This window comes from Silurus meridionalis, chromosome 16, assembly GCF_014805685.1.
Source record: "Silurus meridionalis isolate SWU-2019-XX chromosome 16, ASM1480568v1, whole genome shotgun sequence".
Lineage (NCBI taxonomy): Eukaryota > Metazoa > Chordata > Actinopteri > Siluriformes > Siluridae > Silurus > Silurus meridionalis.
The window spans coordinates 2643519-2660542 of NC_060899.1; the positions used below are offsets into that span (position 1 = coordinate 2643519).

The 17024-nt window shown below is 38.1% G+C and overlaps 1 protein-coding gene across 2 annotated transcripts in view; it reads left to right on the plus strand.

The window, feature by feature from the left end:
* Positions 1–17024, plus strand: part of LOC124399035 (cadherin-4-like) — a 356413-nt gene that overhangs the window by 180971 nt on the left and 158418 nt on the right. The window contains exon 1 of one of the 2 annotated variants that reach the window (XM_046869682.1): positions 5149–5189. The exons of the other annotated variant lie outside the window; for it this stretch is intronic. The gene's annotated coding sequence lies outside the window, so the exon portion shown is untranslated. Of the gene's footprint in view, positions 1–5148; positions 5190–17024 lie in introns of those variants that run through there. 2 annotated transcript variants of the gene reach the window in all.

Consider the following 17024-nt stretch of genomic DNA (forward strand, 5'->3'; position numbering starts at 1 on the left):
ATAACAACAACAACAACAATAACATCATGCAGTGAACAGGATACACAATACCAGACCCAGATGCTGTCTATTTATCGAAGCAGGCAAAGAATCCAAAACGGCAGGCAAACTTGATCGGCCAAAAACAAGACGAGGGTGAGGCAAGAGCGAGAACCAAGCCTGTTCTTCTAGCACTGCTTGACTGGTCCAACCATCTCTCAGGAGAAGAGGCAGGTCTACGTCAAAATTTGTGTCTGTTCTGGCACCAAGGTGGTGGAATAAACGTTCCCTAGATGTCCGAACAGCTGAGTCACTGTCCACTGTATATTCAGCCACAAGAAGGGTGCAGTCAGCATCTTCCACACTTTTCCAACCCATGGAAAGCATATCTTCATATACTGTATGGAGTGGTGTACAGGAGCATTGTCATGCTAGAACTGGTTTGGGTCTCCTTGTTCAAAATTTCATGCTACAGCATCTAAAGACGTCCTACACAATTGGGTGCCTCTGACTTTTTGGTAACAATTTGGGGAAGAGACAAATATGACTGGGAAAGTCAGATATCCTCATTCTTATGTGTATGTGTGTGTTTTCCCAGCCGCCTACTTCCACCGCACACTCGTTGCGAGAAAGACATCACTGCTTGTCCTGTGTTCATTATGACTAATGGATGAAGTTGCGAGGATGTTGTTGTTTTTCTCGCACTGTGACTGCGTAGGTGGATGTGTACACTAATTATTCATCAAACTGCAGGCGAAGATATTTGCCTATATTTGATATTTACAGAGAACACAAGAGGAAGTGTGTAAAGAGTGTAACGTTGCTGCGTGACACGTCTCCCTCGAGCTCAGCTGTCGGCACACCTTCCAAACCCTGTCGCCGGTGGGGGAGTTTGTCAGGGTATGGCAACTCATGCTTTTTCTTCCCTGTTGCTGTTTTGTAGCTAAAAGGAAAAAACAGTGAGCTGAGAAAATGTAGTGAAAAGTGCTGAACTGGCACTTGCACGGAGCTCCCCGGGTTACTGCAGGCTACAGGTTCGTTACACTTACACAAGAATGTTTCCCTTTTATCAATAAATCTAGGGTTAGATGGAGATACATACCGATGCATAAATACTGAAAGTGCAGGGGGCGGAGTTAATTTGAATTAGAAATTGTATTTGAATTTGACTTGCATAGATAGAGATACAGACAGACAGACAGACAGATAGATAGATAGATAGATAGATAGATAGATAGATAGATAGATAGATAGATAGATAGATAGATAGATAGATAGTTTTCTGCAGCAAATTAACTCCGCCCAGCTTTAAACAATGATAATAATATAAGTTAAACTTTTAATGCTGATTTTTTTTTCAACTCAGTTAATGTAAATGGATTCCTGAGCCTCGGAGGTCCTGTTCCATAAAAAGATGGAGGAGTAAATAATTGATGCTTCACCACTCGGCTTAATCCGCGAACGCTGGCTCAGAGAAAGAGTCACCCAGAGGTCCGTTATTAAACGAAAACTGTGAACATTACGTAGCGTTTCATCTGTTTCGAATTCAGCAGCTTCACTGCAAACAGTGAGAAGCATCCAGATTCCAACTGATGAGAAGAACTTTAATAACAGATAAACATAAAAAAACAGTACATGAAAAATTATTTATTAAATAATCTATCATCTATCTATCTATCTATCTATCTATCTATCTATCTATCTATCTATCTATCTATCTATCTATCTATCTATCTATCTATCTGAGGGAAGGTGGTAGCTCAGTAGATTAGATCTTGACTTATGATCAGAAGGTCATGAGTTCAAATCCCACCACCACTAAACTGTTACTGCTCACCTGCATAAGTACCTGACGTTACTATCACCCTTGTGGCTGAATGAATCTCCACACAATCTAGTGGAACATTTTTGTAGAAGAGTTTTTATTCCTTTAATTTTTTGTTTTTAAAGGGGACTACATTTGTAATGTTCCTAGGTTCTGCTGGAAATCCTCATGAACATGACTATGATTTTATGTACCACCCACCAAAACATTAGCGGGCAGACACCCAGCAGTTACACCCCTTTATGGTGACGTGTCCCCTTATGGCAGTGTATAAAGAGTTCTCCAAATTCTCCTGATCTCAGTCCCACACATTGTCAGATTTATGAGACAAATTTGAAATCAGAACTTACAGATTACAGATACCACAGCAGACCTTCTGAGGTCTTGTGGAGTCCAGGCCTGTATCAGGCAGGTGGGTTTGACGTTATGGCTGCTCGGTGTGTAGGTTAGGATGCTGTTTGGTTTGTAGTAACGATAGACGTCTGTATATGGTGTGTGTGTATATTGTGTATTGTGAGTTTGGAGTGAAGGTTCAAGTCAGTCTATTGTGGATTTTTCTGAAGCGCATGTAATGTGTAATAACGGAGCAGTCAGTGAGTGACACATCGAGGCCATGTTTATAGTAAATTAAAGGCTTTCCTGCAGGCCAGCACTTTTCCCACACACACACACACACACACACACACACAAACATGCTGATTCCAGTTTTCACTTTAGCTCTTTTCTGGGTTTGTGACAAAATCAGTGTTCAAGACAACGTTTGTCAAAATAATGGGTTTCATTTCAGCATGGAAGAGAATAATTGATGTTCCTTTTGTAAAGGCAATGCGCAGAAACGTTTCACACACACACACACACACACACACACTGTGTTCTTTCTAATGATGTTGCATTAATATACGATGCCCCATCAGGCAAACACTCTGCAAATCCCAGAAAGCCTTGAATGCTTTTATATACGACTGAGAGGGAACTTAGAAGCTACAAGTGCTGCTGTAGCTCCGCCCCTTTTTCTCCTACCTTACACTCGGGAAAATACTAGTGATGGAAAATGTTTGAAGGTCAGAGCAAGGTCACAAACCTGCATCAGGATTATCAGGATTATACAGAGAACGATAAACTATTTGCATACACATGATTTTATTTATATAATTTTTTTTAATATACTTATTTATTAACAAAGTTTAAATAGACAGAAGCTGTGTTTGTGTGTGTGTGTGTGTGTGTGTGTGATGTGTGTGTGTGTGTGTTAAACAGTGTGTGTGATGTGTGTGACCGTGTTTAAAATATAGATTGTATAAAATAGTGCGTTTGTGTTTGTTTTTATGTGTGTGTGTGTGTGTGTGTGTGTGTGTGTGTGTGTGTGTGTACTGTATGTGTGTTAGACAGTGTGTGTGTGATTTGTGACTGTGTGTATGTGAGACACAGATTGTATGAAATAGCGTGTGTGTGTCATGAGACAATGTATAAGTGAATAAAACAGTGCGTCTGGGTGTATGTGCACTAGACAGTGTGTTATTTGTGAGACAATTCGTAAGTGTATGAAACAGTGTGTGTGTGTGTGTGTGTGTGTGTGTGTGTGTGTGTGTGTGTGTGTGTGTGTATTTGAGAGGTGTGAATGTGTATGTGTGAGACAGAGTGTATAAAATACTGTCTGTGTGTGATGTGTGTTATGTGTGTGACTGTGTGTTTGAAATATAGATTGTATACAATAGTGTGTGTTTGTGTGTGTGTGTGTTTACTGTATGTGTGTTAGACAGTGTGTGTAATGTGTGACTGTGTGTATGTGAGAAAAAGTGTGTTATGAGATAATGTATTAGTGAATGAAACAGTGTGTATGTGCGTATGACAGTGTGTGTTATTTGTGTGACAATGCGTAAGTGTATGAAACAGTCTGCAAATGTTTGTGTGTGAGACATAGTGTATGAAATAGAGTATGTCTGTGTGTGTGTGTGTGTTAGTTTGTTTGTCCATGTTAGCTAGTTTGTGTGTTTTTGTGAGACTGTGTGTGTGTGCACTTGCGTGTGCATGTGTGAGACAGACTGTGAATGAACTATGGTGTTAAACAGTGTGTGTGACATAATGTGTGTCTGAGACTGTGTGTGATTGTGTGTGTGTAAGAAACAGAATGTGTGTTTGCATTGTACAGTGTGTGTGTGTGTGTGCGTGTGTCAGACAGAATGTATGAAATTGTGTATATAAAACAGAATGAGTGTGTCTTAGTGTGTGTGTGTGAAAGAGAGAGAGAGACAGAGAGAGAGACTGGTTTCACAGATAAATGTACTAATTTATAAAAGATGTTTGACTTGACAGTAGCTTGGTGCATGCGTGTGTGCGTGTGTGTGTGTGTGTGTGTGTGTGTGTGTGTGTGTGTGTGTGTGAGAGAGGGTCAGCCATAATCACTCATTTCCCCAGAGTAGGTATTGATGTTTTCTTTAGTGGCTTTGCTCTCTTTGTTAGTTTGAGGCTTTTGTTTTCGACTTGGCTGTTCGACAGAGCAGAGAAGAAACGTTTGGTCAGTCAGAGAGGAGATAATGAGGAGAGAGAGAGAGAGAGAGAGAGAGAGAGAGAGAGAGAGAGAGAGAGTAGTCTAGAGAGAACAAGAAAATAGGCTGCAAGTGCACAACACACACACTCAGATAGCTTGAAGGATATTTGCAAAGAACTGTGAACTGATATGTTCCCATTAAACAACCTGCATTTGTCTGCATTATCAGTGTACAAGTTCTTCCTCAAAAATACACCAAATGAACAGTCATTCAGTGACGCCACGGGGCTTTTAATTCTCTAATGTCACTCCAGAACCAGCTGAAAGCTCCGCCCCCAGGAAAGACACACCCTCAGAATCGCAGACTTACATTTAAAATATACTTACAAAATATCTTTTTTCCACAATTTTGTATTAAATGGTTTCCAATCGTCTAAATTCTTCATTTAATAGCGTTTCTTTTATTTGTGCTGCTTTTAGTATTGTATGTTTATGTTGGAGTTTCTATCCAATCAGATTTCAGCAATCACATGTTGCCCAAAGAATTCTGCCTTGAGACCTTCAACAGTGCAGGTGCCTGTAGCTTTAAATACATGAAACACAATGAAGTTGTTGATGTAACCAATCAAATTGCGAGTTGACGACACCAGGGCTGTTTAGCAGGCGTACACTAAGGTCTTTTGGTTAAGATAGAGCAGTAGTCAGAGTTTGCAAACTGCTTCTGTAGCTAACTGCACAATCTCAAATAGATTCATGTGGATTTAATAGCTGTTTTTTTTTTTTATTCCACATCGACTGACCAAAGAGAAGAAATCGATTTGGCCTTAATGTACAAGACGGACTTTTCAAGAAAAGCCGGACATCGTGAGGAAAGGTCGGCCAATGCAGTTCAAAATGGTTATTAAGCTTTTCCATTAACAGTTTATATTTTGGCTTTTTTCTTTTCTGTAGATTTTGCACAAAAACACACAATTTGCCTTCATTTCAAATCCCCAGGAAAACCGCAATGCACAGGATTTTTTTTGGTTTAAAAGTCAGCGTTTCAATTCATCCCAAAGGTGTTCGAAAGGGTTGGAACTCTGTAGTAGATCTTCCACTTCAATCCATGTAAAGCAGATCTTCATGAAGCTGGCTTTGTGCACAGGTGCATTGTCCTGCTGGAACAGGTTCTGGTCTCCTAGTTCAAATAAAGGGACAATTTTGACGTCTGATACAATTGTGTTTACAACTTTGTGCTAACAGTTTGGAGAAGAACCGCATATGGCTGGAAGGGTCATTTGTTTCAAAACGTTTCTTATTCAGAAGTTAATAGACAATTTAATAATTGATCAGAATGGCAATAAAGTGTTAAATCAGACGATGTAAACCCCTGTATTCATACGCACTACAGTGATTAGCGACAGGAAAATGCTGAAAATGTTCCACCTCTCCTGGATCTTTTTTCAGGTTTGGCAATCTTTTATTGTACCTTTTATTCCCCCTTTAGTCTGGTTAATATTAAATGAATCAGTTTGTATAAGTGTGTGTGTGGACATTTCAATAATGTCCAGCCTTGGACTTTTTAATTAAGCCGTATGAATTGAAAGTAAGATCTGTGAAGTATCGCTCGAACACTGCTAATCAGCTTGTCACCAACAGCAACAGCCCACCTCCTGGCTGACATGTCGAATCAGAAATCAATCCATTCGACAGGTCCTTGCCTCCATCCCTCCATCCATCTACTGATCCATCTACCCATCCATCCGTGTGTTATCTACCCCAATACAAGCCTTCAGAATTGGCTTTGTTTATCCGATACACAGGGAAACATGTTCAACCATGTTCTGTAGGCCAGCAAAGCAAAATAATTGTTCAACTTACATCGTTCTTGTTAGCATCCAAAACCTAAATGCACTTGTTGCTATAAATAATGTATTTGGATTAATGTTTTATTCGAATTTTTTAACATGTGTAAGCTTGTTATAGCAAACTGACAAAAGTGAGGTCCCGAACATTCTTGCTTATAGCTTTATTATGAAATAATAAATCAATTTTTACAACCACGATTCCAAAAAAAGTTGGCATATGTACAGAAAAGCAGAATGCAATAATTTGCAAATCTCATACACTCATATTTTATTCACAATAGCACACAGAAAACATATGAAATGTTTAAGCTGAGGAAATAAAATAAAAATAAGGTCTTTTTTTTTTTATATATGGCAGCAACACATCTCAAAAAAAAATTTGACCAAGGCAACAAAAGTCTGATAAAAGTAAGTGGTATCAACAAGAAAAAGCTAAAAGAGCATTTTGCAACTAATGAAGTTAATTAGTGGTAGCTCTGTGGTTAAGGTGCTGGCTTACTGATCGGAACATTGGTGGTTCAAGCTGCCACTCTTGGGCCCTTGAGCAAGGCCCTTAACCCTCTGCACTGCAGGGGCTCTGTTTCATGGCTGAGCCTGCGCTCTGACCCCAGCTTCTGAGCAAGCTGGGATAGGAGGTGAAAGAATTTCACTGTAATGTATATGAGCTAAATAAAGGTTTTTCTATTAATTTACAACAGGTCAGTGAGATGATTGGGTATAAATAGTGTATCTTAGAGAGTCTGAGTCTCACATAATTAAAGATGGGCAGAGCTTCACCCAGCTGTGTAAGACTGTGTCTACAAATTGTTGAACAATTTCCCAATAATGTTCAACATTAAACAAAAATTTTAAAATTCAAGTTTTCTATGTTATTTGTTGTAAATAACAAATGGGTTTATGTCATTTGCAGATCATTGCATCCTGTTTTTATGTACGTTTTACACAGCGTCCCAACTTTTTCAGAACTGCGGTGGAAATGTTGGGTTGTGAAGTTGACCTTACTTGTTTAAGCTAAATAATACCAAGGAACAAGGTGTCATTATGAAAACTGCAATAAAATGATCGCATCATATGTCCAAGCCTTGGACTTTTTAATTAAACAGTATGAACTGAATGGAAGATCTGCTGTAGAATTTCTCAAACTAATCAATAATAATAGTAATAATAATAATTAATAAAATAAATACATCCAGTCCAAATAAACTTATTGGAAATAATTGTAATCATGTGTTAGCTTAATTTATATAGAACAATAAATATAGATGATTGTATGTATGGACAGAAAGAATTTTCAGAGAATTGGTAAGTCTGATTTTAGGTTATTGAGTTTCTTGCGCTTTGCTGTCAGGAGAGAATCTTTTTACTTGTCACATGTAGGGTTAAGGGCCTTGCTCAGGGGCCCAATAGTGGCAGCTTGAGGCTTGAGCTTTGTCTTCTGATCAATAACCCCACAGCATTAACCACTGAGCTACTACATCCCACATCCCACTTAAAATAAGTATTTAGAGAATTGGTTGCTCTGATTTAGGTTACACTTTACAGTCATGTGACCTACTAATGATCAAGTAAAAGTAAGTAGAGTTTTTATCAATGATGTAAGTAATGGAATAATGCAGTAATGGAATAATGCTATAAGGACAAAGGCCACTATTCAACACAAAAACAGCAAGGGAAAGTGAAAAAAAGGCCATAAAAAGTCAAATTCGTGCCCAAAGCAAAAGAACAAAAAGGAACTTACTAAACTCCGGTAAGGAGCCAGAATAAAACTTGCATGGCTCCTTCCGAGTGTCAGGCTTGAGCGTGCACTTGTTTTAGCAGCAGTGCACCATTAGCTCGGAGTCTACACTGCCAGTCTGAGCTCAGGGAGTGAGGATTGTACCACTCATACACACACACACAAACACACACACACATATATACATGGTTCACCACCATCACCACGCTTCGCTCTTCAAAGCCGCAGCACCGTCGAGGGAAATCACACACAGCGCTTTCTCTCCCTCCATCTCTCCTTCTTTTCTCTTCACCGCAGCGTTTCCTCTGCTGGCTTTTTTAGCACAGTGGTAGATAATGATGGCACCCAGAGCAACGTTTGTGTTGAAGAAAACCCCCGCTGTTGCACAACTGAGATGGGGGAAGAAAAAATGCTCTCAAGTTAAAAACTTTCCAAGTTTGAGAGCAGGGCTTGCGGATCGTTCGTGGATTTGCTATTGTGCGATTTTTTCCTGACAATGGTATACTCGCTAATTTAAACTAGATTCCTTTAAGCTCATGGATGCTCTCACATGTATATTACAGCATACAGTATCCCAGCGATGTAGGGAAGCCAAAGTGCAGACAGCCATGATACAGGGCCTTTTGGAGCATAGAAGGTCAAGGGCCTTGCTCAAGGGCTCAAGAGTGATGGTTTGGCGAAACCCGGGCTTGAACCCTTGACCTTCCGATCAGTAACCTTAACGAGTAAGCCACCACTTCACATTGAGAGTTAAGGGCCTTGTTCAAATTGCCCAGCAGTGGCAGCTGACTGGTGCTGGGATTTGAAATTAGAAGCTTAATATCTTAAATTCTGAGCTCTCCCTTGCCCAAACAGAAGAGTCTGTGAGTTTTGGTGTATAAGTCATATAAAAAGCCATGTTCTAAAACACCTCGGACTAGGGTTATATGCAAATTTTTAAAATTATTTTATATGCAAATTTTTCTCAGCTTTGTGTCGAGCTGAAACACAACACCCCGGTGTGATAATATATTTGTGTAAAAGCTCAGAATCGTGTGGTTTACTTTACTTAACTTTGCCAGCCTGTGTTTCAACCCCTGCTATAAACTCTGGTTAAGTTTTTTTTTATTATTTGTTACATTGAAAGCTCATTCTATGTGTTTCGCTTCCATGTTCCATGTTCCGAATCAAACCATTCCAGGGACTCTCAAAGAACTTTTTCTTTAAAAGTTCAACCAGTTTAATAGAACGCATCGCTGTAGAGTTTATTCACACTTATAGTGTGAGTGTGTGATTTGAATAGAGTTTTGTTGAAAAAAAAAATAGACATAACACACACCAAAACAAAACAGAAAATAGACATAACACAAAAACAGAAATTACAACAGGATGGGTGAAAGTCACAAAGCTGGTGTGGATTGAAATCAAAGTGTATCTGCTGAAAAAAACACTTCAGAGCCACTTTCAAGGTGAACGAGGTCTTTGTATGAAGCTTGTGTTTGAACAATCAAAGTGATGTTCAGTACAGCGAGTTTCACCCCAACCGTTCCTCATTCCCTTCACAATCACATCACATGGCTCGACGTGTAATCGCCTGATTTCTGCTTCACTCGGGCGAAGAAAATAGTCCAGCGTGGCTGCTAATTTAAAGTGCAAAAACCTGGAACAGTGAAGCACGTCGTCTTTGCTAATGTGTATGTAAGAGAGAGAGAGAGAAGTTTCTATAGAAGCTTCCTTAATTATCGTCTTCTACGGTGAAATGGAGCCTATTATTCTGACAAACATTGCCTTGAACAACATTCTTTTTCTGCCAACATATGTTGAAATCGCTGGAGAAGCATAAAGATTCATGCATCATATAAACATGAACTCAATATGTCCATCACAGGAGCATTTTAACTGGCTAAACTTTGGTGTCTAAATATGTTGGATCAGGCGACACAATTCACAATTTACCATGATTCATAATATGATGGTTTACATTCTAATGGTTTTAGGTGTTGTTCTAGTCCCGTTGGTACAGTTAGTCAAACTGGTTCCTGTTGGTCAAATGAGTCCCACTTGGTCAGGCTGGTTCCAATTGGTCAGGCTGGTTCCTGTTGTTCAGGTTGGTTCCTGTTGGTCAGGCTGGTTCAAATTGTTTAGGCTAATTCCTGTTGGTCAGGCTGTGTCCTGTTGGTCAGACTAGTCCCACTCGATCAGGCTGGTTTCTGTTGATCAGGCTGCTTCCTATTGGTCAAACTAGTCCTACTTAATCAGGCTGGGTTCTGTTGGTCAGGCTGCTTCCTGATGATCAGACTAGTCCCACTCGATAAAGCTGGTTCCTGTTGGTCGGGCTGGTTCCATTTGTCTAGGCTGGTTCCAGTTGGTCAGACTGGTCCCACTTGATCAGAATGGTTCCTTTTGGTCAGGCTTTTTCCAATTGGTCAGGATAGTGCAAGTTGATCAGCCTGGTTAAAGCTGGTCAGGCTGTTCTTATTTGGGGCCACAGAGAAACACATATACTTCAAAATAAACATAAAATATGAGTTTATCAAATATGGTACTTACACTACATAATAACACACTTGCATTTAAATCAAACATTGTTAATTGAAGTCAGCATGGAATTAAATGATCTTTTTTTTTTTTGAAGACTCACTAAACAAAGTTGAAAAAAAAAAAAAATTTCCTATCAACAAGGTCAAATATCTACATCTAGCTCAGACCGCTTATTCAATCGTATCTGTCAAAGGTCCACCTCAGCTTCTCCTTCGCTAGCCAGGTCTTTTCCTTTCATCCACCTTTCATTTTATTCCTCTGAAAACACTACATCTGTAAATAGATAAAAAGAATCTATACACACTCAAGGTTTTCTTACTGTGCTGCTGATAGCGAGGCTGATGAATAAAAAGGTCTGGGTGTTTCCTTGGCAACTGCAGGCGTAGATCCTCTTTATTACACTTTATTAATTTTTGTCGCTAAGAGATAGCCATATGTTTGCACTGAGCTCGGAAATAAAAGTTTAAACATTCTTTTAGAGACGTTTTAGACGCTGGTTTATTTTAGGATCAATCTTACAGCCAGGAAGTATCACGACCAGAACATCAGAACGTTTCAGAGAGCTGTTTCTGTTTCATCAGTGACTAATGCACTGCCACATACATGTGTATTGCCTTCATTTTTCATCTATTCTTTTATTTGATGTTTTGCTTATTATAACTATATAAATCTGTAATTCAGAGTATTTATGAATAAAAGTGTGCTTAAAAAATGCAAAAGCCACACATTGAATTTAACTCTTTAATTTAGACATTTAAAAGTTTATAGTTGCTGCTTGTTGAGGAGTGAATGGGGGGATTTCTCCTCTGAACAAATTCCCTCATGCTGGATCATTTCTTTCTTTAAAACAAAAAACAACAGCATTTAAGTTTGCACAGTGAAGTAATTTGTGTAAATTAACATTTGTATTGTATTTTGCAATGGCAAGTTGACAACCAAATTTTTTTTTTTAAATCAAATATAATTCACCATTGTTTTGAAAATTTTTGTTTAGAAAAATCATTTTGCTCATTTGTGAAGGTATACGCATCTAGAATATATCATTAATTACATTTTGTATGATAATTAAAGATATGCATAAATGTAATAGACAAAAAGTAAATCATGTTTGAAAACTGATACGTTACTGTTGTAGTAGACAAATGCTATAAAAAGAGAATGAATGGAGAAACGCAGCAAACTAACAGGTTTGATTAAAACCTTTGGTGTACAAATGCATAATCATTCGCTGAAAAACACAACAGTGACTAAATATCTGATCGTTTACTGCTGCTGTTATTTGCTGTTTTTAGATTTAGTGTTTGTTCGCACCATTTTAATTGAATCATCAAGATGTTGCGAGCGAATCGATTACGCAACCTGATGCTCGCGAGTCCCGACAGAACAGATCCAGTGCGACTTTCCTGAACACACCGTTTACACAATAACGCTTGATTAAACTACCGTTTTTACATGATGTGGATTATAGAGTTTTCTTTTCACATGCTCGTGCATCACTGTGGTACTTCCATCCCACACAAGCTCAACTTTACAATGACTTGCAGGTACAGTTTTCTTTGTTGTGTTTAATATAAAATGCTCTCATGTCTTGGATGACTTGGGATGCACACTTTTTCCTGTTGCTGGTTGACCCTGTATTGTCTGCCATTTTCCGAAGCGGCTGTGCTTTCTAGTTCAAAATGAATTCTATTATTGATTATGATCGTTTTTAGCGATTATTTGTCACCGCCCTCTTTATTTGCCATCCATCCTACCATCTTTCCTTCTTTAAATGTATCCATTTAACAGTAATCTTTTTTCTTTCTTATTAAATCCACCCTTCCTTCCTTTCTGTTTTATAAAAGGATAAAACCTCTCCTTGTGTATCAGTGATTGCAGGTTTAATTAAGTCACTTGTTTCTATATAAATTAGTGAAATTAGTAAAAGCACAGTCTAAATGTTATGGTGTGAGACGTCTGGTTCCAGCTGTGACTTTTTTTGTTTAAGTAATTGAATAATAAAGCTAACATTTCCTTGACCTCTGTATTGTTGTGCAGCAGAAGGGAACGTTTGCCGGAGGTCGCAGAAGCGCTAGTTGTGTAATGTTCCCCTCCTGGTTTGTGGAATGTGTGTGTTTTTGTGTATTCGGGTGGACAGGTGGACGTGATGGTGACAGAACGAGCGGTGTTAATGAATGCGGGTGATTTTGCGGGGCGTGTTTTAGGTCAGTGCTGTGCTTGTCTACGTGCTCTGCTTCTCGCCGTAGCCGTTAGCGCACTAATGACGGGATTAATTACTCACGGAGAAGAAACGGCGTGATGCTGAGCTCTTACAGGAACGGCTGAACACGCACCTGTCTCCTCCAGAGATCCTCATTAAAATGAGCTGTTCGAGCAGTAAACACACACACACATACACACTATTTTCAGCCTTGCGCTTCAGATGATCTCGTACCTCGTACCCTGTGTATTTTCCTGGAGCTTGACAGATGGGAAGACTTCTTTAACATCTCCTCTGCGTCAGCACTTTCTCTGATGCTCACCATTTAGAGACGTCCTACACTCACACACACTATACATTACACACTACACTCACACACACTATACATTACACACTACACTCACACACACTATACATTACACTCACACACACTACATTACACACATTACACTCACACACACTATACATTACACTACACTCACACACACTATACATTACACTCACACACACTATACATTACACATTACACTCACACACACTATACATTACACTCACACACACTATACATTACACACTACACTCACACACACTGTACATTACACACTACACACTATACATTATACATTACACTCACACACTATACATTACACTCACACACACTATACATTACACTACACTCACACACACACTATACATTACACTCACACACTATACATTACACACTACACTCACACACACTATACATTACACACTACACACTATACATTACACATTACACTCACACACACTATACATTACACTCACACACACTATACATTACACATTACACTCACACACACTATACATTACACTACACTCACACACTATACATTACACTCACACACACTATACATTACACACTACACACACACTATACATTACACTACAGACTATACATTACACACTACACTCACACACACTATACATTACACTCACACACTATACATTACACACTACACTCACACACTATACATTACACTCACACACACTATACATTACACACTACACTCACACACACACACACTATACATTACATTACACTCACACACACTATACATTACACACTCACACACACTATACATTACACATTACACTCACACACACTATACATTACACACTACACACACACACTATACATTACACTACACTACACACACTATACATTACACATTACACTCACACACACTATACATTACACTCACACACACTATACATTACACATTACACTCACACACACTATACATTACACACTACACTCACACACTATACATTACACTCACACACACTATACATTACACACTACACTCACACACACTATACATTACACACACACACACTATACATTACACACTACACTCACACACACTATACATTACACTCACACACACTATACATTACATTACACTCACACACTATACATTACACACTACACTCACACACTATACATTACACACACACACTATACATTACACACTACACTCACACACTATACATTACACTCACACACACTATACACACTACACTCACACACACTATACATTACACACACACACTATACATTACACACTACACTCACACACACTATACATTACACTCACACACACTATACATTACACATTACACTACACACACTATACATTATACATTACACACACACACTATACATTACACTACACTCACACACACTATACATTACATTACACTCTACACACTATACATTACACACTACACTCTACACACTACACACTATACATTACACTCACACACACTATACATTACATTACACTACACACACACTATACATTACTACACACTATATACATTACACATTACACTCTACACACTATACATTACACACTACACACTATACATTACACACTACACTCTACACACTATACATTACACACTACACACTATACATTACATTACACTACACACTATACATTACACTACTACACACTATACATTACATTACACTACACTACACACACACACTATACATTACACACTACACACACTATACATTACACACTACACACTACACACTACACACTATACATTACACTCACACACTATACATTACACTATACATTACACACTATACATTACACACTACACACTATACATTACACACTACACTACACACTATACATTACACACTATACATTATACACTACAAATTACACACTATACATTACACTACACTCTACACACTATACATTACACACTACATTACACACTATACATTACACACTACACTCTACACACACTATACATTACACACTACACTCTACACACTATACATTACACTACACTCTACACTACACATTACACTACACTCTACACTATACATTACACACTACACTCTACACACTATACATTACACACTACACTCTACACACTACATTACACACTACACTCTACACACTACATTACACTACACTCTACACACTATACATTACACACTACACTCTACACACTATACATTACACACTACACTCTACACACTATACATTACACACTACACTCTACACACTACATTACACACTATACATTATACACTACACTCTACACACTATACATTACACACTATACATTATACACTACAAATTACACTATACATTATACACTACACTCTACACTATACATTACACACTATACATTACACACTATACATTACACACACTCTACACACTATACATTACACACTACACACTATACATTACACACTATACATTACACTACACATTACACTCTACACACTATACATTACACACTACACTCTACACACTACACTCTACACACTATACATTACACACTACACTCTACACACTATACATTACACACTATACATTACACACTACACTCTACACACTATACATTACACTATACATTACACACTACACATTACACACTATACATTACACACTACACACTAAATACTATACATTACACACTACACTCTACACACTATACATTACACACTACACTCTACACACTATACATTACATTACACTATATATTACATTACACTATACATTACACTATACATTGCACACTACATTCTACACACTATACACTATACATTACACACTACACTCTACACACTATACATTACACACTACACTCTACACTATACATTACACACTACACTCTACACACTATACATTACACACTACACTCTACACACTATACATTACACACTACACTCTACACACTATACATTACACTATACATTATACACTACACTCTACACACTATACATTACACTATACATTATACACTACAAATTACACACTATACATTATACACTACACTCTACACACTATACATTACACACTATACATTACACACTATACATTACACACTACACTCTACACACTATACATTACACACTACACTCTACACACTATACATTACACACTACACTCTACACTACACATTACACACTATACATTATACACTACACTCTACACACTATACATTACACACTATACATTACACACTTCACTCTACACACTACACATTATACACTACATTATACACTACAATCTACACACTACACATTACACACTATATATTACACATTACACACTATACATTACACACTATACATTGCACACTACATTCTGCACATTACACACTATACATTAAACTCTACACATTACACACTACACTCTACACAGTTCACATTGCAAACTACACTCTACACAGTACACACAATACATTACACACTACACAGTACACACTACACATTACACAATACACACTACAGAATACACAATACACCGGCTTTGCAGCGTTTCATTGCGCTAGTTACTGAATATAAAGGATGGATAAATAAAGCAGACTGTGCACTTGCATGTTAAATCACTTTGTGAATCATTTTATGAAACTGTAATCGTGTTTTCCAGGACAAATATGTGTCTGTTTATATTTTTGGTTGTGTGTGTGTGTGTGTGTGTGTGTGTGTGTTTAAATCTGATTTCCATACATCACACACAGAGGCTGTTGGCAGATGGAGAAACACTAAGTCACTAATGAGTGTAGCAGGAGTCAAACAGCTCCGTTTCACCTCCGGCCTCGTTCCAAATCCATTTCCATTCATCACTGCTGCCTTGCTCTCAGCCCTCACCCTGCATACGCTTATACACTCTCTCTTTTTTTATTTTATTTTGCACATTATTGTTTGCATATTTAGCAGTAGTTTATCTCGCAGAATCCAACTGAGAATTCAACTCTGTTTAAACTCTTTTGTAAAGAAGAAACCGGAGCCAAGAAACGCAGCAGCGAATTATGAAAAGAAACCAAAACACAATTAGCCTGCGAGAAGAAATATGAATACACAAGATACGATAATAATACACACAATTCGATATTTATACACATGA